The sequence below is a fragment of the Lutra lutra genome, chromosome 9, assembly GCF_902655055.1.
Source record: "Lutra lutra chromosome 9, mLutLut1.2, whole genome shotgun sequence".
NCBI classification, from domain to species: Eukaryota; Metazoa; Chordata; class Mammalia; order Carnivora; family Mustelidae; genus Lutra; species Lutra lutra.
The window spans coordinates 53,008,475-53,033,793 of NC_062286.1; the positions used below are offsets into that span (position 1 = coordinate 53,008,475).

General features: G+C 40.7%; 1 protein-coding gene across 2 annotated transcripts in view; it reads left to right on the forward strand.

Annotated features, from left to right (window-relative positions):
* The window catches only part of PAIP2B (poly(A) binding protein interacting protein 2B), a 59,108-nt gene that overhangs the window by 14,975 nt on the left and 18,814 nt on the right, over window positions 1-25,319 (forward strand). The window contains exon 1 of one of the 2 annotated variants that reach the window (XM_047744998.1): window positions 9,878-10,066. The exons of the other annotated variant lie outside the window; for it this stretch is intronic. The gene's annotated coding sequence lies outside the window, so the exon portion shown is untranslated. Of the gene's footprint in view, window positions 1-9,877; window positions 10,067-25,319 lie in introns of those variants that run through there. 2 annotated transcript variants of the gene reach the window in all.

Here is a 25,319-nt window from a genome sequence, read left to right on the forward strand (position 1 = left end):
TTTTACCTGGCTCCCAACTTTTTAGTTTTACCTGCTTTTTGCCATGCTTCCAACCTGACACCATGGACCTTTATAGTCTTGGCCTTGGCTCACTCCTGGACAGTTTTTGGACCTTCCTCTGTATCTCTTTTCCTCAGCCATTTCTACTCTACTTGACCAAACTGGTGCCAACGTTCCCCAAGCTATGCCTTGGAGATGTTCCAGCGTCCCCATCTAAGGGGATGGGATATTTTTGTATTTAGCCCATGGTGAGTGGGGTAGAGAGAGATTCTAGGCACCAAGTAGATTCATCTTGCCCTGCCTTTGCTGTGGCTGACCACTCTTTCATGGCCTCATTGCTGCTTTTATCTCTCCATCTAGCATCTTCAGATTGATGCTTCATTGAACTATAGGTCTGGTGTGCTTCAGGCCTCAACTACAAACAGAGTCTTTCTGATTCAAACTGTACTTGTGTAGAGTTACCCTACTTGTGTAGGGAGAGAAGGTCCAGTTCAGGACACACAGGGGCCCAGGGAAGCTGATGATTTGACGCAGCATTAAATCAATGCTTAATAAATATTTGTTCCATGTTTCTTTTTTTAAAAAAAGACTTTACTTATTTATTTATCTGAGAGAGAGAGAGAGAGATCACAAGCAGGGGCAGGGGTAGAGGGAGACTCCCTGCTGAGTGGGGAAGCTGATGCAGGACTCGATCCCAGGACCGAGGGATCATGACCTGAGCCAAAGGCAGATGCTTAACCCACTGAGCCACCCAGACACCCTGCTCAATGTTCCTTTAGTATATGTGCTGCTGAAGCGAGCACTGCTCAATGTTCCTTTAGAGGAAAAGTTATGCACTACATGGAGTGGTGTGGAGAAGGACAGTAGATAATCACATACCACTTGCATACTTGACTGAGGAAAACAAAAACTTTCAGTTAACTGGATCCACTCTTCTTTAAATAGTTGGAAGGAAGAAAGGAAGCAATGTTGCTGAGGTTGAAATGGAAGGAGGGGCAGTGACCCAGAGGACCACCTCATTCTAGCTGTTCTTGGGGGCAAAATGTCCAGAGCCAGCTGCTGTTAGTCCCATGCTGCCCTCACTGTCTGAGTTCCTTGGTCTCTCCAGACTGAGGTCCAATGAGCAAAGCATCCCTTGAAGGACTCATGCCTCCCACCCATCAGCATTGCTTGGGCCCCTGGAGCCAGATGGACACCCCGAACAGAGAGGCTGAGGAGCTGCCCTGTTAGCACCTCCCTCTCCCTAGTACAAGTGTTCAGCTGAACAGGTGCTCAGCCTGAGTTCCTGCCAAACAGCTGCATTCCTTCTTCTAGCCTGCAGCGGAAGCTCTTCTCACTAACCACAACACCAATTCCCCCAGTGAGACCCCAGTGACCTTGGTAAAGAACTCCCTTCAGGGTTACTGAGGCCCCAACAAAGCTCATCACCATATCTGGAGGCATCGAATATTAGGAATGTTCCTTTACTCCTCTCATACTCTGAAAGTACCACCTTTGACTCATTCAGAAGGCAAGGTGATTTAGTAGCTCCCTGGAAGTTGCCTTACAATCCAGAGCTGTAGGCTTTGTTTATCTAACCTTCTCTAAGCCAGTCTGGCATTTTATAGTCTCTAGACCCACAGCTTATAGCAAAGTAGTAGAGACAACTATATCCCAGAGGAATGTCTGGTCTGGTACCTTAACCCTGTGCCCATTTCTCATGGAAGATGACCCCAGTGCAGGTCAAATATTATCCCAGAGAATGGGAATTCCAGCCTAAAATCAGCTTGCAGGCATGGTTTCCATCTGCGGGTAGGACACCCATCCTGTCACAGCCTCTGGGCAGCTGCCACAATCCCGCAGCTGCAGGAATGTTTTGTTCACATCAGGAAGGCTGCCTCTTTAGGTGTTCAGAGTTTTCAACCTCATCCAGTCCAGATAGCCAAAACTGCCAGCTAGACTATCTCTTTCCCTGAAGTTCAGGGAGCATGTGCTCAGGATGATGCTCTGTCACCGTGCTCCTTGCCTAACTTTAAGGAGCCCTGAATATGGTCTCCGAAGTACAGAATCAAAGTTGACACCTTGCACATTACTGCTATATGAGACTCACCCTGACGTCAAGAAGTGCATGGGAATCCCAAGGACTAACGTATCCTCCTAGTGCTTCCTTCTGTGTTTCTGACCCAAACTCCTATTGGACACTTTCCATATCGGCCTCTCTGTACCTCCAACAGCCACTGTGTTCGTCAGTGAGGACCCACTTGTTATGGTACATTTGCTTGTTACCCCTAGTCAGGGCCCACTTCTGTGCCTCCATTCCCTCTGTCACTCCTTGCTCTTGGAAGAAACTTCCATTCCTTCCCCCATTTTCTCATTCCGTGTTGGTTCTACCACCTGGCTCCTACTCTTCATTGTCCGTAGGATGAACTTTCCGGTGTATGATGTCTACTTTTGCCCCTGATTCTGGTCTTTGTTTGTGGCTCCAGGCCATATCAATATGGGAAGGAGGAGGTCTGCCCACATACGAGGCCTGGAACCCACCAAAGCCAATCTGACTAATCTGGCATTAGTCCTTGTCTGGTTTAGATACCTTCTGACAGCAGAGGTTTAGACACCCAGAGTCCCAGACTTGCAGCTGGAGGACAAATACCAAAGCTGTGTCCAAGGACTGGTGCCAACACTGAGGAATTCAGCCAGTCTAGTCATCATGCAAGGAGCCAGAGGTGAGTAACAAGATCCGGAGACAAGGTCAGGGCTCTGGGGAACATGAGAGTAGAGACCAGCAGGGAGGACACTGCAAATAGAAACTCTACCAACAGGGTTCCCATATTCACAACTTACGGCTTTCTAATTAAATGTCTGTAGTCAAAGCTATGCCTACACATGTTTTGCAAAATCAGCTAGTTTTATCAGGCTTTAAAAAAAAAAAAAAAGCTTTTAACAAATATCACCTCCTTGGCCCTTGAAGCAACTTTTTTTTTCAACATTTTTACAGATTATGTGTACATCCCTATTTCTTTTATATATATCCTCATATATTAATAATTTGGCCATATGTTTATTCTTAGAATTTTTTTAGTTTCAGACTATTTAGTCTGTCACTTTTGTGCTGTGAAATATGGGGAATTAGCTCGATTATGTTACTCCGAACATACTTCCTTTCTCCCTGTCTTCCCAGTGTGTTTAGTTCCCAAATTTTGTTAAATCCATTATTTAGTGTTATCATGATTGTGACTATATAAATACTGTCATAGAGGCAGCAGAGTACAATGCTTAAGAGTAAGAACTCGGGGGGGCACCTGGGTGGCTCAATGGGTTAAAGCCTCTGCCTTCGGCTCTGGTCATGGTCCCAGGGTCCTGGGATCGAGCCCCAAATCCGGCTCCCTGCTTAGCGGGGAGCCTGCTTCCTCTTCTCTCTCTGCCTGCCTCTCTGCCTACTTGTGATCTCTGTCTGTCAAATAAATAAATAAATCTTAAAAAAAAAAAAAAAAAGAGTAAGAACTCGGAAATAGATTACCTAGATTTGAATCCTGGCTTTGCTGCTAGCTGTGTATAATAGGCTGAACAATGTCTCTTCAAAGATGCCCACACCTTAATCTCTAGAACATATGGATATGCTACCTTATACAGTTAAGTGGACTTTGTAGAAGTGATTTTGAAGTGGAGAGATTATCTTGGACTGCCAGGTGGATCCAGTGTCATCATCAAAGTTCTCATAAGAGAAAGGCAGGAGAATCAGAGTCAAAGAGAGACAGTGAGAGACAATGGAAGGATGGAAGCAGAAGTCAGAGGGAGAGAAGATGCATTGTTGCTTGCTTTGAAGATGGAGGAGGGCCACAAGCCAAAGAATGTGAGTGTCCTCTAGAAAGGCAAGGAAGTGGTTTCTCCCTGAGAACCTCCAGATGAATGCAGGCCTGCAGACAGACACCTTGACTTTAGTTCACTGAAATTCATTTTGGTACTTTTGGCCTCCAGGACTGTAAGATAATAAGTTGGTGTTTTAGGCAGTTAGGTTTGTGGTATTTGTTGAAGTAACAAGAAGAAATGAATACTATTTGATCTCTTTGCTGAAGATTTCTTATCTACCAAATGAGTTGTTGTGAAAATTAAATGAGTTAGTAGATGTAAAACATTTAGATCAATGCCTAGCATATAGTGTTATATGTATATTTGCTCTCATTTTTTGTAGCTAATTCACCAAGAGTAGTATGATCATGTGCCTTTTCTTTTGTCTTTTCCTGGTGCTTATAATTCCCTCTGAGTCTTCTGTGATTTACCACTAACTCTTCCAGCTGTGAAATCACCTGTCCATATGGCTATACATGTAGGTGACATATTCACTCCCATTTTTTCTGGGAGCCATCTCTTCTAGAGACTGGAGTTCTCTTCTTCACTCCAAGCAGGTTGCTCTCTAAGCCTGCTGCACACTGCCCCTTCATTGTCATTCTAGGGATTCCCTTCGTTCTTCTCTTCTGTTAGACCTGCTTTCCTTAATTCTATGTCTTCCTCGTTCATACTTTTTTTACTCCCAACTTAACTGGGACAGAATTGTGTCCCCTTTCTTTCTTTCTTTCTTTCTTTCTTTCTTTCTTTCTTTCTTCCTCCCTTTCTTTCTTTCTTTCTTTCTTTCTTTCAGATTTTATTTATTTGTTTGATAGAGAGAGAGATCACAAGTAGGAAGAAGCAAGCAGAGAGAGGGGGAAACAGGCTCACTGCTGAGCAGAAAGCCCGATGCGGGGCTCGATCCCAGGACCCTCAGATCATGACCTGAGTCGAAGGCAGAGGCTTAACCCACTGAGCCACCCAAGCGCCCCTTGTGTCCTCTTCTTTCTTGATTTACTTTCTAACTGTGATGGTGCCCATCCTCCAATAGTCCCTGATAAGGGATATCTGAGAGATAAATTTGTTGAGATCTTGATTGTGTGAAATGTTTTTATTCCACCCTCACACTTAATTGATGGTATGGCTGGGGACAGCTTCTAGTGCAATACACCTGTGTCACCCCAAAATTGTTGAAACTTAATCCCCAATGTGATGGTATTTTGAGGTGGGGCCTTTGGAAGGTCGTGAGGGTGAAGATGTCATGAATAAGATTAGTGCCATTATGAAAGAGGCCCTAGAGAGTTCCCTCATCCCTTCTGCCATGTAAGGCTGTGGCAGAAAGACTGCCATCTGTGAATCAGGAAGATGGCTTTCACCAGATACTGAGTCTGCTAGCACTTTGATATTGGACTTCCCAGCCATCAGAGCTGCAGACAATAGGTTTCTGTTGTTTTAAAACCATCCAGTCTATTTTGTTATAGTAGCCCAAACAGACTAAGACATCTAGATTAGAGATAGTTTCTCCCAAATTTTGAAGGTAGTGCTCATTGCCTCTGTCTTCCTGTGTTACCTATAGAAAATCTGATTTTCTTAATTCCTAATTTTATGTTTATGACCTATTTCTCTCCAGAAACTTTTAGGATCATCTCCTTATCCTTACTACTTTGCAAATGCTTTGACTTGAATTTGGCTTGTAATAGAGAATCTGTCTCCACTTTTTACATTTGACTGCTGATGCTTTTTGATCCCCAGGCCTCCCTCTTTTCCTCTTGCCCCACTTGCAGGCAAAGCAATAAGCCCAGTGCTTCCTCCTTTGGGAAGCTCAGGTCATGTGAGCCACCATCAGCCTGTACCTGAAAACCCTTATCACAGCACTACTCACTAACCACAATTAAAGCCAAAGTCAGCTCCCCCTCCTGACTCTCTCAAGACATATTCTGCCCTGTGTGGGCGCCTTGAGGCATGAAAGACCTCATTATATGCATAATAAATCTCTTAATGCACTCTTGGTACATGTGTGGTATCATCAGTATTGACATCCAAATCCGTTCATCATCTGCAGAGGGACCACAGTGTAGCTCCACCACTAATGATTCGGGTAAATTACATAATCGTTTTTACTTCAGTTTATTTGTTTGAAAATGGGGATAATAACAGTACTCATGTTGTTTTGAAGATTAAATGGATTAATCCATGTTAAGGACTTAAAGCAGTGCCTGGTGCATAGTAAAAATTTAACAAGTATTCCTACTGGTGTGAACCTTTTTAATTTAAAGTTTGGGGCACTTGTTGAGTTCTTTCAATTAAAGGACTCAGGTTAATTCAGTTATGACACATATTTTTGGTATCATTTAATCATATCCTTGCCTCTATTCTCTACTTCTGAAAACTTTCTCACACTTTGTCTCCTATTTTCTGTCAAATTTGCTTTTTGTTTCACTTTATGGGACATTTCCTCAACTTTATCTTCCAGCTTTATTTTCTGTGGGCTTTATGTCCATTCTCCTTAAAAAAAAAAAAACAAAAAAAAAACTATTTTTAAGTCATCTACACCCAACATGGGGCTCAAACTTATAACCCCAAGATCAAGAGTCACATGCTCTACTGACTGAACCAGCCAGCTGCCCCTCCGTTCTCCTCTTTTTAATTAATAGTAGATCCCTGGTTTTTAACTAGCCTTGATCATTCAGACCTGGCACAATGAGAAATACTTTCTGAGCATCAAAGACACTATCAACAGAGAAAAAAAGCAACCCACAGGATGGCAGAAAATGTTTACAAATCCTATATCAGAATAAGGGCTAAATATCCAGAATATGTCTAAAACTCGAAAACAAAACAAAACAAAAAACAACTCCATTTAAAAATGTGCAAAGGACTTATTTTTTTAAGATTTTATTTATTTATTTGACAGAGAGAGACACAGTGAGAGAGGGAACACGAGCAAGGGGAATGGGAGAGGGAGAAGCAGGCTTCTCACTGAACAAGGAGCCCAATGCCAGGCTCTATCCCAGGACCCTGGGATCATGACCTGAGCCAAAGGCAGATGCCTAATGACTGAGCCACCCAAGCACACCCAAAAATGTGCAAAGGACTTATATAGATATTTCTGTAGTGAGTCTGAAAAACATGAAAAGATGTGCAACATGACCAATAATTGGAACAGTGCAACCAAAAATGCAAGATACCACTTCACACTCATTAGAATAGGTATTACCACCAAAACAAAAACAAATGAACAAAGAAAACAGAAAATAACAAGTGTTGGTGAGGAACTGGAACCCTTTTGTACTGTTGGTGGGATTGTAAAATAGTACAGCTGCTGTGGAAAATAGTATGGAAGTTCCTCAAAAAATTAAACCTAGAATTACCATATGATCCAGCAATTCTGCTTCTGGGTATATACCCAAAAGAACTGAAAGCAGGGACTTAAATAGATACTGTACACCAATGTTCATAGCAGCATTAGTCACAAAAATCAAATTTCATTGATGGATGAATGGATAAACAAAAGGTGTTATATATATACAGTGGAATACTATCCAGCTTTAAAACAGATTGAAATTCTGTTATATGCTACAACATGGATGAATCTTAAAGATATTATGCCTAATGAAATAAGCCAGACACAAAAGCATAAATATTATATGATTGTGCTTATATGAAGTACCTATAATCATCAAATTCATAGAGACACAAGTAGAATGGTGATTTCCAGAGGGTAGGGGAAGGGAGGATAGGAAGTTACTGTTTACTGGGTACAGATTTTCAGTTTGGGATGATGAAAACATTCTGGAGATGGAGAGTGTGATGGTTACACAATAGCGAATGTACTTACGAACCTTAATGAACTATATATTTTAAAAGGGAAAAATAATTATGTTATGTTTATTTTACCACAATAAAAATAAAAGATACTCTTCGAGAATGAAGAGTTATCACCATTACAAAAATGGGATGTGTGGGAAGGATTGGTGGACTCCTCTTGTTTTCCTCTCTCCACTGACACCATCCCCTATAACTTTGTGACTGGTTATTGTCTACTGTCTCTCACTTTGGACACCTATTTGTCCAGCATACCATTATCAGATATCCACCCGGCTACCTCCCTCCTTCATTATCTTTTGGCTTCCATAGTTTCAGATAGGAAGTCTGCTGTAATTCTTATCTTCCTCCCTCCCACCTCTGAATGTAATGTACCTTTTTTCTCTACTTTTAAGATTTTCTATTTGTCCTTGGTGATATCCAGTCATGAAGTTGTAAGACAGTGTCCATGATAGGAAGAGAAACAACTGGAGCCCACCAACACCTCCCCACATCCCTTTGCTATCCTGTAGTGTATCTTCATCCTTGGAGATTCTTTCTTTTTTTTTTTTTTTTAAAGATTTTATTTATTTATTTGACAGAGAGAGATCACAAGCAGGCAGAGAGGCAGGCAGAGAGAGAGGAGGAAGCAGGCTCCCTGCCGAGCAGAGAGCCCGATGTGGGGCTCGATCCCTGGACCCTGGGATCATGACCTGAGCCGAAGACAGAGGCCTTAACCCACTGAGCCACCCAGGCGCCCACTTGGAGAGTATTTCTGATTGCACAAGAGCACCATATGGACCTGAGCACCTGTTTTTCAGTTTTGAGATCATGTAAGCACCTCTCTCACCAAATAGCTGAAGGTCTTAGGAAAAGAAGCAATGGAGAGTGGCGAAATTATTTTGTAGTAGGTTTTTTTCCCCTAAGAAAGATAAGTGTTTCTTGTAGGATCCACTTACATTATTTAACCAGAACAAATTAAAACCAGAGCAGGCGATCCTAAAATTATACCTAACAACATAAATGGGAAATACATGAAGTAGTGTGACTAGTGATCCTGGTGTTGCTCAACATAGTGGCCCTGCTTACCAGCCTCCTTCCTGCTCTTCACATTATTCATATGTCTTTGCAGTGGTGTTTCTTCAAGCAGATCTTAAAATGACCATTCTGCCTAAAATAGCCTTTCCTTCAACCATTCTTTAACCCTTGCTTTATTTTTCTTTGTAGTACTCAATCACAACATGACATTTTATTATTTATTGGTTACTTTAGTGTCACTCTCCCCACTAGAGAAAAAGCACCATTGTTGCATTTTCATTGTCTTATTCATATCATATACCCACAGCCTAGAGGAGACGCCCAATAAGATTTATTGAATGAATGAATTTATTTATGTATTAGCTTTATTATTTATATTAAATATATATTTAACATTATTATTTAATCTGAGACTTCATTTCAGTCTTTTCATTTTTATCATTTATCCACTGATTGTGTAATCACTTACAAAGCCTCTACTTTGTGTTATGTGTGCAGTTAGCATGAGAGGTGGGGAGAGACGAAGATGTGTAAAAATATCCATAAAGAAATCCCCACTCCTAAGAGATACGATTCAAAGTCCTTAGCAAACAAAAATGGGATACCCTTAATTTAGGGGGAAATTTAAGAGCCCTCAAGAAGTTAGGCTGTGAAAGAGTCCACTGCTTCTTTCCAGCCCTTCCAAGTACCCCAACTCCCCAACTTCCTGATTGCGAAGCACAGCGAGTCCTATCCAGCTTAGCTCAAAGCTCCTCTCTTGCTAATGGACAGTTAGGGAAATCCCACTGAGACCCGCCCCCATGCTCCTCCTTCCTAGGTTGAATGGCGCAACCCGGTGGGAGGGGCCGCTGGCCCAGCCAATAGAAGGAAGCGCCAGCAAGAGCCTGTGTAAACAAACCCAGAGGTGCGGCGCCTAGGGCTCCTCCCCCACGTGGGGGCTGGACGCATCTTTGGCTCCATGCCTATCCAGGACTAGCGTAATATCCTTTCAGCCAATCAGAGCCGAGGTCTCCCGAAAGGGGGCGCTCCACCCTGAGAGAAAGAACGAAGGGAGCGAAAAGACAGATGTTTATGCCAATCGGAAGCTGAAACTTCTGAGGGGGTGGGCGGGAACTGATTCACATTTAGACCAATAAGCAACACACATGCCCTTCTAGGTGACTGAGCGGCATCATCTTCTGTCCAATAGACGAATGGGGCGGTGCCCAGCAACCAATGGCTTGGGTTCGGAGGCGGAGTAAGGAGCCAGTGTGCTGTAAGAGGTAACCTGGCGAGTGGCAGCGGCTCTTCTCCCGTGCTGGGGCTCACGCTTTGGTACTGGAGGCCGAGACTGTTCTGGCGACCGCGACCTCTGCGGCGACGGCTGAGGCTCTCGGAGGAGCAGAGGAGTACAACCTGGAGGAAGGGCTTCTGGTCAGCCCAGGTGGGCTTGGGGACCCGGGCTGCCGGGGAGGAGACCCGCGGGAAGCGCCGCTCTCCAGGCTCTGGGGGCGCCCTGCGCCTCCCTTTCCGCAGCCGTCGGGGCTGTGAGGGGCTACACGCGCCTGTCCGAGCTCCCGTGGTGAGGGTAAGCCGGCGGGTCCCACGTCGTGGCCATTGGCGAGAAGGGGCGTCCGCTGGGGTTACCCTCCGCCTCCCGCTGGTGTTAGGGGGTCTTAGTCCCTTTCTCCCCGAACCGGCGCGCAATTCATCCCCCGCCCCTCAACTTCCCCAGAGCCCCCTCAGCCTCCTTCAGACTGAAACCTCTGGCTTGCGAGTCCCCTCACTACCCCAGCGCAACACGGCGAGGCAAACTGACCGGTGTCGCATCCCCGGGTCTCCTCCCCAGGCGAGTAGGAGGAGGAGTTGCGCGTTTTCACCCCTCCCCCATTCGCGGGCCGGAGTGAGTTTTCGGCGTTTCTTTTACTCCCTCCACCTCCCACTTTACTCCAGCTTTCGTTCTTGATACCTAATTTGAATTAGTCCTGGTCTCTTCTCTGCTACCTTCCATTCTGCCAGTGAGCCCCTTACCCCTCCCACCCCTTAAATTTCATCCACATCTCTCACGGAAACTAACATTTTCCACTTGGTCCTTCCAAGCAGCTGGAAGGTGAACGCAAGAGACGCAGAATACACAGTACAGGGAGCTTTGCAAGGCTGGAAAGTTTAATCGGTTTTGTTAATGGTAAACTATTCTTGCCTTCCTTAAAGTGGCATTTGATCATAATATTCTCTCTGAAATCTTTGTCCCAGTACAGTTGTTTTGGTGATAGTTCCTGAAAGTGCAGGTGGGAAGGGTTCACTGGCCACGGGAAATTTAAAGTGTATTATTTTAAGTAGGCAGTTTTCATTATACTTTTTTTCTTCTTTTTTTTTTTTTTTTGCTTCACTATGTTTTAAATAGCCTAACTTCAGTGGCACAGAGTTTGCAGTGTAAGGACCTGTTATCATAAAATATACAACATAGTTTAGCTGTGTAGCACAATGTGATTTGCCCACACCAAGACTATAGATAATGTAGCATTAAAACTGTTTAAAAACAATACTCTCTTTTCCCCATTCACAGAGGATTTGTATTCACATTTATAGTATATCAGTTTGTGTTTTAATGGTGGTGTTTCTGGATAATAGTGCAAACTATGTTGTGCCTAAATAAATTATGCCAAGAAATTTATGACGAAGAGTCACATTAGAGTTCTGAAAATATTTATTTAGATATTGGACTGTAGAGGTTTTTTTTGAGAAAATGGAAGTATTGGATTAAGTGTGATGGGCCCCTTAGGCTGCGTGTGTTTGAGAAAGAAAGAATGTGCAAGAGAAAATACTTATGTACAAAACTTTGTAGGTTCTCAAAGTACTTAGTTTTGTGACTTAATATACATTGGAATTGTTTTTCTCAGTTTATAGAGGCGAAATGTAAGCAGTGAGTTTAATACGTACACTGTGTTTTGGCCCGAATTTTGCAAGTTTTTGTGAAAATTCTCATTGTTTTCTTTAGTTGTTATATTTACGTATACACACACACATACACACACACACACACACACGTTGTATTTTTCTGTGGTAAGAGACTGTACCTTGTATATAGAGAAATAAGTCTAATAGATTGAAGTAATAGGAATCTTTACTCTGAGAAGCCAGCACATTGCATTGTCTATAGACCATATGTTTGAACCCTGTTAATAAATCATGTGAAAAGAGGAAGATCTTAAAGCCATTCTAACAAATGTCTAGGTACTAAGAAAAACAAAAGTATTAATTACAGAATTATTAATAGTCATCAAAGAAAAGTCCTGGAAAAACTGCAAATCTCTGAGTTGGTTGCTATTTTGAGTTGGTATAGGCTGTGGTTGAAAACCAAAGTTTTTTTTTTGTTTTTGTTTTTGTTTTTTTGTCTTTTCAGGTGTATTTGTGCTTAGTAATTATTTGTTTGCAGATTTAAAAGATTATAACTATGATTTTTTCCTAGAGATCCTAAGGAGCCCACAGTTTAATGGGAGAGAGACCTGTAAACCAAGAATTAAATGCAGAAGGAGAGATTCTGCAGTGCAGGATAGTATGGAAGGCACAGAGAAACACTGTGACCCCCGTTCTGGCCTCATCTCCTGCTCCAGACTTTCTGCAGGGCCATTTCCTAAACCTACCTGTTTATGTTACACACTTGGGTTTCTCTCTGTTTGTGCTGTTCTCTCTCCTTAAAAGCCTTTTCCATACCTTATATGCCTGGTGAGGTTCTATTTCAGAATCTCTTGAACCCTAACACTGGCCCGAACTCCATCCAAATAATTGTGTTCTATATCTTTCTTTTATTTCATTGCAAATGATTATTTTTGGTCCTCATTACTTACAGCAATTTTGGTCTATAAAATCACCAAGAACACTAAATTAGTAAATACAGAACCACTGCTTCTAGGGAAAATATGTTCATATATACATCTTACATAGGTTATAATCTTATATAAATACAGTTCATCCTGGTAAATTCTATTTTCTTTATTTTACCAAAGAGAAAAGAGGGTCCAGAGTGTTAAGTGACTTCCCTGAGGCTGCCCTCTAACAAGTACTAGAGTTAGGCTTGAAACCCTGTCTGATTGATTGGCCCCTGAGCCAGGGTTCTTTGCACTGCACTGCACTGCCCCCTACCATCCGTGTCTGCTAGTTATTCCTGTATGAGGCTGGAAACACAAATGCAGAGCCCTGCCTTGTTCTACTTAGCTTGGAATGTGTTGGAGAAGTGACTCAATTTTTGCACTTTGGGCATGTCTGTGGATGACTGAGAAAGCACGGAGAGTGTTGATTTTGTGGTTACAAAGACATTTTAGCAAGGAGGAGAACTCGCAAATACAGGATCCATTAAAAAGTGAGGATCAACTATACTTGTAAATGACCTCTGGAGTCTATTTCATGATAACCCTTCTTGGAGTCCACCGTAGAATGCTCCTATAGCTTCTTCGAGAATTTGTTCACTTACTCAAATATTTATTAAGCATTTACTGTAAGCTAGGCTTTGTTTTAGACTCTGGTGAATAGAGAGATTAAGCTCTTGCCCTTACTGATACTATATTTGAGTAAGAGAAACAGACAGCTAACAGCTCAGGGGAGAGGTCCAGGTTGGAATGATAAACTAACTTGACCAAAGTAAAATCTGATATGCCCCCCTCACTTCACATTTCCTAGCATATTGACTTCCAGAACATTTCTGTTTTACTCTGTGCATAAACTCTTCCTTTTAAGCCTCTCTCCAGTAACCTTTGTCAACTTGTTAAGTGTCCTCAGTCGATTTTGAGGCCATTTACCTAGCAGATTTTCAAGAAGAATCAGTCAGATTTGGTCTTTGATTTCTGGCTTTGCCGCTTTCCAACTGAGGGACTGTGGTCAAGTTGTAGAACTTTTAAGCCTGTTTCCTAATTTCAAACATAGTGATATGGTATGTTAAGCCTTTGTCAATTGAAAGGAAGAGGCATGCATGTATTGCCTCTGATGATGAGGGTTTAATGTAAATTTAAATAGGAAATCATCTCAGCAGCCATATTGTCCCTTGGCCCTACTGCTTTCAAAACCTTAAAAAACAGTAACTAAGCATTATTTAGAATAGGATTTGGACCTGGAAGCCTGTCTTCTTTTACTTTGCTCACCTAACATTTCTATTTCCCAAGGGGAACTTCATTGGGTTGGTTTGTCACCTGAAACAGAGGATTATTATTATTGGGATATATGCCCAATTATTGGGCAGAATTTTGAGCCAAGACATGTCCTAAGTGTTCTCTCCCAAGCTCAGCCTGTAGATCATCTTTAGTTAGGGTTCTAAGTGCTAGTCCATTTGCTTGTGGCCCAAGAAGCAGGGTTGGTTTCATGCATTATCTATTGTATAGATCTTAGCATATATAAAAAGAACCGATCGGAGACAGTTTCTTCAGAAGACAGTTGAGAGTATAGCAGTCCTTAGAGCTTTAATGTCTAATGAAGAATGTAACAAAGTAAACGTATGTCAAATATTCCATAAGTCTTCCTTTCGGTATTACATTTAGTATTATTACAGTGTGGTTATTTGTTTATATGGCTATCTTCTTTCTTACTAGACTGTGAGCTCCATGAATGTGGGGTCCACATCTTCATTTTCTTTTTTTTTTTCTTTTTTTTTGAAGACTATTTGTTTGAGAAAGCAAGAGAGTGAGGGCGCAAACAAGGGGAGGAGCAGAGGGAGAGGGATAAGCCAAGTCCACACTGAGAGCAGAGCCCAACATGAGACTTAATCCCAGGACCCTGAGATCATGACCCAAGCTGAAATCGAGAGTTGGATGCTTAACTGACTGAGCCACCCAGGTGCCGCTCTACATCTTCATCTTTCTGTCCATGGTGCTTATGTGGTAATAGATGCATAAATGTCTGACTTGAGAAATTTCCTTACTCTTCCTGGAAGGATGGGAAGATATGAAGGCTTTTCCAAAGAAGGTATTGTTTAACCTGATTCTTTTTTTTTTTTTTTAAAGATTTTATTTATTTATTTGACACACAGAGAGAGATCACCAGTAGGCAGAGAGGCAGGCAGAGAGAGAGGAGGAAGCAGGCTCCCTGCTGATTAGAGAGCCCAATGCGGGGCTCGATCCCAGAACCCTGGGATCATGACTTGAGCCTAAGGCAGCAGCTTTAACCCACTGAGCCACCCAGGTGCCCCTGTTTAACCTGATTCTTAAAGGATGAGTAAAAATGTTTTCCAGGTGCATAAAACTTTGAGACAGCATTCTGAGCAGGGACCAGCGGGTACAAAAGCACAGAGATATAAACAAACAAAAATCACCTAAGGAAAAAACTGAATGGGCTCAACTAGAGGACATGTCACAACTGAGTTAACTCTGACCACTGCTGCTCAGTAATGGATGCAAGTTTTAGGGAGAGAGCATAATATTCTCATGCTGTTGGCAAGGTTTCGCTAACGGTATAGAAATACAAGAATTGAATTCTGGGGAATGTTATACCTGAAGAAGTGTCTTTGTTTACTTGCTTATCATGAAGCTCGTATGTGCCCTATGGTGTTCAAGGTGCTGAAAATACAATCAAACTTATTCTCAAGGAACTCACCATCTAGCAAGGAGACAGATGAACTGATTTATCATGTGTTAAGTGAGATAATAGGGATATAAATAAATGCTGCATAAACCAGGAGGAAGGAGCAATTAGTAATATAGTGAGCACTGGGGAAGATTTCTCAAATGAGATATTTGAGCAAGGCTTTGGTGGGTGATGAAGAAGGAGTTCACTAGATTGAACCTAGGAACTTTTTAAAGAATTAAGACTTCTGTGTTAGGAAAGATTTAAGAACTACCCATTTTTGGATGTCCATTGCAGGTGTTCAATTAATAGCTACTTTTATTCAAGCAGTTAGTCTAAACAGGAGGTGTAAATAGTTATGCCACAGTAGAAGAATTCTGTGTCAAAATAAACTGGGTTAAACAGAGGTTTCTGCAACACAGGACTTCTCTAGAGCCTTTATTATATTAATGTCCACTATGAACTGTGGATCTCCAAAAGGGGTGCATTGTATTTAACTAAGGTCTTTCCTTTCCACCTTTCTGAAACAAATCTAATCATATTTTGGAAAATAATTATATGAGACATAGTTTGAGGAATGATGAATTGAATATATTTTGGGGCACCTGGGTGGCTCAGTCACTCAGGCATCCAACTTTGATTTTGGCTCAGGTCATGATCTCAGGGTTGTGAGATTGAGCCCTGAGTTGGGCTGGGCTCTGTGCTGAGTGTGGAGCCTGCTTAAGATTCTCTCTCCCCGGGGTGCCTGGGTGGCTTAGTGGGTTAAATCCTCTGCCTTCAGCTAAGGTCATGATCCCAGGGCTCTGGGATGGAGCCCTGCATTGGGGGCTCTGCTCAGCGGAGAGCCTGCTTCCCCCTCTCTGTCCCTGCCTGCCTCTCTGCCTACTTGTGATCTCTGTCTGTCAAATAAATAAATAAACTCTTTAAAAAAAAAAAAAGATTCTCCCCTATCCCTCTTGCCCCCCGCCACTCCCTCTATTAAAAATAAAAGTAGGGACGCCTGGGTGCCTAGTTGGTTAAGCAGCTGCCTTCGGCTCAGGTCATGATCCCAGCGTCCTGGGATCGAGTCCCACGTCGGGCTCCTTGCTCAGCAGGGAGCCTGCTTCTCCCTCTGCCTCTGCCCGCCACTCTGTCTGCCTGTGCTCGCTCTCTCTCCCTCTCTCTCTCTGACAAATAAATAAATAAATAAATAAATCTTTAAAAAAAAAAATTAAAAAATTTTTAAAAAAAGTAAAATAAAAAAATAAAGCATTTCAAAAACATACTTTAACAAACCAAGATTTATCAGTGGTCTCCATGTATATTATAAAATAACCTGTATAATTTTTTAAAAGTATTTTATTTATTTATTTATTTATTTATTTGACAAGAGAGAGCACAAGCAAGGGAAGTGGGAGAGAGAGAAACAGATTCCCTGCCAAGCAGGGGGCCCATCACGGGACTCCATCCCAGAACCCTGCAATCATGACCTGAGCCAAAGGCAGACACTTAACTAATGGAGCCACCCAGGTGCCCCTACCCTGTATGATTTTATAGGAAAGAAGGAGAGACAATGGGGAGAAAGAGTACATCCTAGTCAACTTATTATCATCTTGGTCAATGAGTCCCAAGCTTGAAAATATGTATATTTTATAATAACCATCTTGAAAATATGGCTTATTCATATTTTGAAATTCCAGGAGGGGTTTGGAGACCAGATTAGAACAGGAGTCAAAGACAAAGGTTATCTTGAAGGTGAGAATCTTCCAAATTAATAGGTTGTTACTTTTATTAGGCGTTCATTTGGGGCCATATTAGACATATACTTTGCCAGTTAGGTAATTTATTTATAAACATCCCTCTCCTAACTCTGGAGTTTTGGCAGTTGTATGCTAGCATCCTCCCTTCAATAAGATCTGATTATATGATCTTTAGGAACTAAGACCTTATACTGTATAATTTTAATTCATCTGTCAAATTCTGATTATGTGAGTAACTCCTGAAATATTATTAAAATTAAGGAAGCAACAGTTATGTTTTCAAAAGTACACTGAATCTGCATTCCAAAGATCTAAGTTTGAAATTTGTCTCTGCCAGGCTTTCTATTTGAATGACCTTGAGCACAACTGCCTAACCATTTGTTGCCTCCTTTTCCATTTTGATAGAATGAAAATACATAGGGTTTGTGTAAGAATTAAATGAGGCACATAAACATACTTCAGGAACTCTGAAGCACTCACTGTACAAATATAAGACAGATCAAAGAAATGTATCCAGATTAATTTGAATTAACATTTTACTTACCATTTTTAATTTTATATTACAGAACTAGTACATTACTTTTGTAAAATTAGAAAGCACTGATGGGCAAAGAGGTGGGGGGGTGAGCTACAAAGCACTCTGTAGATCTACCATACTAAGGCAGTGGTTCACATTTTGATAGGTATATTTTACACTTTTTATGTACATTCATCATTTTTTATAGAAATGCGTTCATTTGCATGTTTTAGTCATTTTATTTTTATGAGATGAATCCCCTCAGAGTACAATTGCTTGATTCATGGAATCGTTCCATCTTTTGCTACATAATGCTATGTATAATGAGAACTAGAAAAGGGGCTAACTTCTCAGCTTGGTGAACGGGTGACCTTGTAATCATCTAATATCTTGAACCATTCCAGAAGCTTCATCAAGGCACTTTCATGAACAAATTTGTTATATGCATGTGATTATGGTTGGTATTGTTTGTAATAGCATAGTAGGGATGACCCCAGTGTTTGTCAGCCAGGTACTGGTTAAGTCAACTGTGGCCCATGTAAACCATGGACTATTGCATAGTTGTAGAAAAGAATGAGGAAGACTATGGACTGATGGGATGGAAAAGAGCTCTAAGATATATTGTGATTTTTTTAAAAAAGAGGCACAGCATGCAACCATGCATTTCATATGCTACTTTCTGTGCTGAGAGAGAAAGAAGGGTGGAATAAGAATATACACCTATTTATATATGCTTATAATTGCAAAAAGAAGTTCTGAAACCATAATATAAGAAACCAATGGGAGATATAGAGTGGAGATAGGATTTCTCCATGTGCCTTTATATATATTAGAACATTTTGGAGGGCACCTGTGTGGCTCAGTTGTTAGATGTCTGCTTTCTGATCCTGGGGTCCTGGAATTGAGCCCCGCATAGGAGTCCTTGCTCAATGAGGAGCCCGCTTCTTTCTCTGCCTGCCCCTCCCCTATCTTGTGCTCTCTCTCTCAAATAAATAAATAAATAAATAAAAATCTTTCAAAAAAAATTTTTAATAACAGTTTTTTGAATCATGTGCTTGTGTTTGTTACCTTTTCAAGAAATGTGTGAATGAATGAATGAAATGGGGTTATGAGAAAGAAGAAAGGGTGTGAGGGGCTGTCCATTTTCTTGATATTAGGTGAATACAATACATAGCAACAGTAGCAAAGATTGAAAGAGTGGCCCCAAGTAACAAGAGTTTGGCAGGGTTTTTTTTTTTTTTTCCTTACTTTACTCCTTTGTATATTTAAAAAATACTTTGAACACAATAAAACAACTGAAAACAGTGTTTCCAGATGGCCACCCCATGGCTTCAGTAGCTGCTTTCTTTTTCATGTTCACTTGTAGTATTTTTTAATGCATACATATTCAATTGTAATCACACTTTTTGTATTTTGTAACTTACCTAATTTTTTTTTTCTGTGTTGCTACTAGAGGACCTTTAAAAATAATTAAGATGGGGCGCCTGGGTGGCTCAGTGGGTTAAGCTGCTGCCTTCGGCTCAGGTCATGATCTCAGGGTCCTGGGATCGAGTCCCGCATCGGGCTCTCTGCTCAGCAGGGAGCCTGCTCCCTCCTCTCTCTCCACCTGCCTCTCTCTCTACTTGTGATCTCTCTCTGTCAAATAAATAAATAAAATCTTTAAAAAAAAAAAATAATTAAGATAAGGGCACCTGGGTGGCTCAGTTGGTTAAGCATCTGCCTTCAGCTCAGGTCATGGCCCAGAGTCCTAGGATCACATCAGGCTCCCTGCTCAGTGGGGAGTCTGCTTCTCCCTCTCCCTCTCCCCCTGCTCCCTCTCTCTCTGTCCCTCTCTCAAATAAATAAATAAATAAATAAATAAAACTAATGAAGATAGGGCAACTTTGTCCAGCTCACATCCCAGAAGTTTGCTGTTCAACCTCAAGAGACAGGAATTCAAGCCCTGTTGTCTATGTGTGACACACATACATGAGGAAAATAAGAAAGAGATTTAAATATGTATAAATGAAAACATTTCTCCCTAATTGTAAAAGAAGCCATACTCTTCTTTATAATAATTAGGAAACAAAATATAAAGAAAAATGATCTGTAATTTTGCTCCCCAAAACATTCTAGTTTTTTGCTTTTTAGCCCTTTATTTAAGCTTAGAAACATCTTTGAAGGTAGACTTGGGATATATATATTTTTGGCAACTACTGAGATTCTCACGTAGTTTTTTTTTTTCCCTTGCCTGTTAATGTGAAAAGATACATTTTTATATTTTGTCATTTTAGACTATCCTTGCATTTCTGGGCTGAAACCTATTGATCAGTGTTATTGTTTTGTTTTAAAATAAATTGCTAGACTTTATTTGCTCTTGTTTTATTTGAAAGTGTATGTCTATAGCATGGAAATTGGTCTGTGGTTTATCTTTTGTGCTATTTTTGTTTCTGTTTAATGTATTGAGCTGTAAACTAATCATTACAAGGCTCACTTCACTTGTTCTCTGAAACGGTTGCGTGGGAACTGTCTGCTTTTTGAAAGTTGGTGCTTTGTGGACTGTAGACTGGTGTTGCCCCCTCCTTTAAAATGCAATAATATTAGGGCAAGTGAAGTTTTAACATAGTGATTTTAATATCAACAAGAGCAAAACAGGATGTAATTGGATTTGTGCTATAGTGGTATTCTTGGTGTCTTTTTATTACCTAGGCAAGTGGCGAGGTATTAACACTCACTATCTGAGGGTTTACGGGACCTTTATTTCAGTATAGAACAGATGTGACTGTTTTATTCTGCAACCTTGCAGATATGCAAAATGGGCCTCCCAGGACTCTGCTTTATCCCCACTGAAAGCAAAAAGTAATGCAATGAAACTTTGCTTAGCTAGAATCTTTTAAAGAATGGGATGTTCTGGTTTAATTGTGTTAACTTGGAAGTATAAAAGAGAAAAGAAATCCCCAATTCCCTGTTGAATACAGTTCTGAAATGTAGCAAATAATTCCACTTTTTTTTTTCTAATAAATTTGATATATTCAGACCTAGTTGATGTTTTATTATACAATCCCTGAAGTGTCGGAGGCTTACATTATGAAGATCCTTTTTTGGAACTTTAGATGTAAGAAGATGTAAATGGCATTGTGTGAAATCAAGCTGGAAGGGAACTGATGCCTGTTAAGTATATGTTTTTTACTAAATCTCAGATTGCAGCTTGTTTTCTTATTTAGCTCACAAAAATAAAATACTCAAATGAGGGTAGGAGTTGTGGGGAGAGCACGTCTTTTAATTGGATGTCTTTATTTCCTACCAGGATAGAGTACATGGCACCTCTGGCTTTGCACCAACAGAAGGAATCACATGTTTTTTACTTGTCTATCACTGGTTCTCAAACTTGAACAGGCTTCAAAAGCACCTAAGGGCTTATTTCAACACACACTGCTGGGCCCCACCCAGAGTTTCTGATTCAACAGGTCTGGGGTGGGGCCTGAGAATTTGCATTTTAGCAAGTACTGATGCTGTTGGGCCTGGGATTAAATTTGAGAACCACCGCTGTAAACTAACTCAGTATTAGAATTCTGGCTCTAGAAGAAAGCTGAATTTGGTCTGGGAGTATAAGAAGTAAACTGGTTATGGAGCAAATGATGAAAGATTCACTTCTCTTGCTGCCAGCATAGTGTTGAATTTAGGTAATCAGCAATACACAGTGACATAAAACAATTCTTGTTTCGTGATTGGAAGTCCCAGATGAGTATCAAATGAGAGATGCTGTTTCATTTGCAAAGCTTAGAGACGGAGGGATTCTGGTCAAATAGGGCTTAGTGATTAATCCCATCACAATAGGAGTTCTTTATATGTCCTGTCACTGACCATTTAGCCTTACTTTAGAAGGTTCCACTAATTTTTTTAGCTGGGACAGAAGTTTGATAGCTTATTGAAAGTTTTGTGTGTTTTTCAAGATATTATAATAGCTATGTGTGTTCTTAAGAATTTTTAAAAACAATAGCGAGAGAGTAAAACTTTTTGCCAAAAAAAGAAGATATTATTGGAATTAACTTTATCTTTTTGAAGTTTTTTTGTGTTTTTTGTTTTGTTTAGTTTTAGAGAGAGAGACACACAGCAGAGAGGGAACACAAGTAGGGGGAGTGGGAGAGGGAGAAGCAGCCTTCCTGCAGAGCAGGGTGTCCAGTGTGGGGCTTGATCCCAGGACCCTGGGATCATGACCCAAATGGAAGGCAGACGCTTAACGACTGAGCCACACAGGTGCCCAACTTTTATCTTTTTGGAATGTTGGAGAATGTAGCCTGCTGCATCAAACATCAAGCATGCTGTGGATTTTCCGTTGTTTTTATGATTTGTCATTGTATTGTTTGAGGTAATAGTGATTTTTGTAATCCCTCTAAAAATGAAAATTGAAAGTCAAAATCATAGACCTGGCACAGCAGCTGGACACAGAAGACAGCTATGAAGGATTAGATAGAGACAGACATACACATACATGTATAAATACATATTCATACACACATTTTTTTAATTATTATTTTTTCCAGCAAAGACAAATAACAACTGTGCTGAATTTAGGCATCATATAGAATCTTTGAGTTAAAGAGAAAGAAACTCTGGAACCCACACTTTTTCATAGAGGAGTTTTGCTTCAGCGGGCTTTTCTTGCTTGTCTACTAATTTCTGTTGTTCTCTGCTAATAACCTCAGTTTGCAAGTTGACGAGCTGGTCCAGCATTGACTATTAGAGGAATAACTGGTATTATAAAAAATAGGTTGGGCCGGCTCCCTACTTGGAAACATTTCTGTTTTCCTCTCCTTACTCCCTCAGAAAAGAATTGAGGAGAGTGGGGGAGAAAAGGTGGAACTAGATCCTACAGACCAGACCAGTGATTCTGAAGCTTGGATACACATCAGAGACAACCCACAGGCTTTCTAAAACACAATATAGATGTGGCCTAGACTTTCACGTAGGATAGATCTGCAGATCTTGACCATTTCCTGAAGCAATTTTTTTTGTAGCCAGCTGTGCTCTATGCCTCTAACCAGAACAATGCTGGTCTCCAGTGAATTTTCCCCAACCTGTGGTAAAATAAGAAAAATTAAGACCACAGAGCATTTTCCATCAAGTTAAATTTATTCAATTTAAAGAATTGTCTTTTGCATTGAATTGAGGCCTACCTGTGTTTTTTGGTGTTGAAAATATCCTTTTATAAAACAATGTTGATAGGATAATTTTTATCATCCTTACTTAGTTTTTAAAAATTGTAACTCTGTGTTGTCTTCAAAATAGTTGTAAAATTTACTGGCCTGTGAGATCCTGAAGATCAAGTACCTCTGATCTAATCATTCTGAGAAATTGTTTTTAAAATGCTTTGGAATACAAGCCCATAGAAGGTCTAAAACCTTTGCCTATATGAATTTCAGAATTTAGAATTTTTCAGTTTTTAGAGAGATGCTTTCCGTGTGTGTTATGTAATGCCCCCGTGGTCTGTTGCAGCAGCCTTAGTCACACACATTAGTATTTCTGAGCAAAACAGGAGTATTCACGCTAAGTGGGATAAATGCAGGCTATATCTAGCTTCACATCAATTCAAGTTTTAATGTCATCTGAGTTTTGACATAAAGCATATGGAAAATTTTTAGTTTTTAGAGCTTTGTAGATGCTTGGAATTGTGCATAAGGGATTATATACATGTTTGGAGATCTGCTTCCTCATCCTAAAAGGACTAGCAAGCTTCAAATTAAATGGAGCTTTGTATGTTTATGGTAGAGAACACAATTTATTTTTATTTAAATGCACCAGCATGTGGTATGACCTTGTTCAGTTTCCTTCCAAAGACCTAGTCCTTTTGTTGAATAGCATTTTTCTTCAGCCTCGTTCCCCCACTTCCATTAGCAATATCTGAGAAAATTTCGAGTTTTATATCGTAAGCATTCTGGAGCTAAAGTGAGAAGTATAAGAGGGTAAGGTAGTAGCTAAGAGCATGAACTTTAAGAACAGAAGACCTAAACTTAAGCCCCAATTCTGGCTCTTACTACATTATCCCTTAGGCAAGGTATTTAATAAATTTCTGAATGGTGGAGAATTCATCTGAAAAGCAGGGATAATGTCAGCACCTACCTCATAGAACCTTATGAACACTGAAGAGAGAAAGCGAAGTACTTAAAAGAGCTGTTATTTTATTCTTATCTTTTCCCCTTGTATTTGGGTAGATTACTTGTTTCCTCTTTGTAACTTAATTGTCCTATGGTGCCCTCTTTTTCCCTTAGACATCTGGGTAAACGTGCTTCAAGTACTTTCCCAGTTCACAACTGACTTCGGTTCTGCCTCTAATTTAGACATCAAATCCTACCTCTTCAGTGGTTCCCACACCAAAAAATCCATCAGCTCCTAAGCTTTATATGGCCCTAGAAGTTTGCTGAACATTGAAAGTCTTAGAGTGGACACCATATTATGCAGGATAAGGCCTCCCACTCTGAAATGTACCACTCTTGACTCATTTTTTTCTTCTTTGTTGTGTTCCAGCACTGTGTCCCCCTTAGTCCCCCCTAGGGAAACATTCCCCTCTCTCCTGTGGAGCAGTTTTCTTACTCTGGTCCTTCAAGGACTCTCCTACCCCAAATTAATTTTCAAGGACTTTCCTCACCCAAAATGGTACCTTTCCTGAAAAGTCTTACAGTAAAGACCGCTTTCTTAATCTCATTAGATATGTGTTTAGAGTGGTTGGCTCCTTTCTTCCCACTTTGCTGGAGCAGACAATCCTTTTTTCCAAAAATATATCAGATTAAATGAGCATGTGGTCCCTTTTGGTGATACCTATTGAGAATCCATGATACGGATTTCTTCCAGTTTAGATAATTGCACTGTGGCAAGCTTTTATGCCTACTCATGAGGAGACTATTATAGCCACCTGGTGTTACTAAATACTAAAATAGTAAACAAGAACATATAAAAATACTTCCTAGAATAGAAATAAGAATTTTTTCCACCTCAAGAGTAATCTAACCTCAAGATTCCTGAGTTATGTTGTCACTGGCTATGGGGAATATCTGTAACACTCAATGAAGAATGCTCAACCACGGATCATAGCCCCTAAGGGCTTCCCCTAAGGTAGCCCTTCCTAGGAAATGAGATTTAGAATACAGCACTCTGAAAATGGCACTTAGTCAACAAATTATGTATTGAGGACCTGGTGGGCACACAGAAGCATGCTAAAAGCTATAAAGACTTGATTCTTGCCCTCAAGAAACTTCTGAGGTTATAAATAGATTGGTCTCAAAACAAATGAATAATAATCACTCAAGTATAGGTATAATCAAATGTGAAATGGTGGAGGTATGGAGAGACTGTGGGCAGAGATTGTATTCAGGTTTCTACAGTGGCATTTCTGTATTACTGTGCACTTAGAAGTCAAGTAAAAGTGGCATCAGGGGGCACCTGGGTGGCTCAGTGGGTTAAGCCTCTGCCTTCAGCTCAGGTCATGATCTCAGGGTCCTGGGATCGAGCCCCACATCGGGCTCTCTGCTCAGCTGGGAACCTGCTTCCCCCTCTCTCTCTGCCTGCCTCTCTACTTGTGATCTCTTTCTCTCTGTCAAATAAATAAATAAAATCTTTAAAAAAAAAAAAGTGGCATCAGATTAGTCTAAGACATTTAAGGTCCTTTATTTTGTGATTGGGAAAAGTTACACCTATTTCATAGGTAATAATTTGCCCATAATAATGTTTTCGATTAGCATAATCTGCTAAAGACTTCAGTTTGCATTGTTTCCGCTATTAATAGCATATATCCATCTGGAGCTGGATATGGAGAAGTCAGGGTCCCTGTGATGACCACCATTTGATGTTATCCTGGGAAGAAAATTGATGGCCTTTACCTGGGGAAGAAGAACTTGAGGGTAGACCTCTGGGGTACA